Genomic DNA, 1,177 nt, shown 5'->3' with positions numbered 1-1,177 from the left:
CATCCACTCTGGCATGGAGCATCCCCCCTGGGGACACCCTGGGACCAGAAGGGAAAGGGATGGAGTCAAGGCCACACAGTGACTGGTGGGACATGCAGGCTGAGTGTCACGGGGCCATGGGGTGCCCCACCCCCACCACGTCTCCCTCCCAGGGAGAATGATCAGGGGCAATTGGCTCAGGGAAGGTTGAGAGCTGACTGCTGGTTGGTAACGGGAAAACCCCTAGTAGACAGGGCAGAAGAAACGAGTGGCCTCACAGGGAGGGGAGCTGAACAGGGGTTGAGAGGCTGGCTCACCTCTCCCTGCAGGGCACCTCCACCTCCCCGGCCGGCATCACTGAGGAGGCCGGGGCCCAGACCCTCATCCCAGACTGCAGACCAGCCCCCTTATGACCTTCTCCGGTCACAGCGCACATCACCGCCAGTTTGGGGAAACAAATCCCAATGTGCCCAGCCCTGACTGTGACCTCAGGCCCTGGACCAGAGCAGAGCAGAGCAAGGAAGATGCTCCTTCAGGAGGGAGGCCCTGAGGGCAGTGCCTAAAAGCGAAAGGGGGCATGGAGAGGATAGGGTCCTGGAGGGCATGGTGGCTGCCTGCAGCAGAGGAGCAGGAAGCAGGGGGCCACACACCTAGGGAGCCTCTCTCGGACCAGGGGTCTGGCTGGAAATGATGCACAGCTCATGGCTTCACGCCTGAGCTCCAAATGAACCGAGGAGCAACCAAAGATGAAAAACTGTCCTCAGTGAGCCCCCATTTCCGTCCACATCCCCCGTACCTTTGGGACTTGGTAACCCACATGACTAAGGAAGGAAGAAAGCTCCTCTGTATTCAGTGCAGATGCAAAAGTGACTGTCTTTGCCCTGACTGACTGCGGCCACCCAGGGAGAGGATCCTGCCCTCCTCCCCTCACCTCCCCAAGCATCCACATTCTCGGGTCACAGCGCACATCACCTCCAGTTTGGGGAAACAAATCCCAATGTGCCCAGCCCTAACTGTGACCTCAGGCCCTGGACCAGAGCAGAAGTGAGCAAGGAAGATGCTCCTTCAGGAGGGAGGCCATGAGGGCAGTGCCTAAAAGGGAAAGGGGGCACGGAGAGGACAGGGTCCTGAGGGCATGGTGGCTGGCTGCAGCAGAGGAGCAGGAAGCAGGGGCCACACACCTAGGGAGCCTCTCTCG

At 60.2% G+C, this 1,177-nt stretch overlaps 1 protein-coding gene across 1 annotated transcript in view; it reads left to right on the top strand.

Annotated features, from left to right (window-relative positions):
• The window catches only part of LOC115277423 (laminin subunit alpha-3-like), a 225,862-nt gene that overhangs the window by 219,962 nt on the left and 4,723 nt on the right, over window positions 1-1,177 (top strand). The window lies entirely within an intron of this gene.

Source organism: Suricata suricatta, chromosome 14 (genome assembly GCF_006229205.1).
Source record: "Suricata suricatta isolate VVHF042 chromosome 14, meerkat_22Aug2017_6uvM2_HiC, whole genome shotgun sequence".
In the NCBI taxonomy this organism is placed as follows: domain Eukaryota; kingdom Metazoa; phylum Chordata; class Mammalia; order Carnivora; family Herpestidae; genus Suricata; species Suricata suricatta.
The sequence above is the reverse complement of the archived record's forward strand: the minus strand, read 5'-3'. Positions and strand labels throughout refer to the sequence as shown.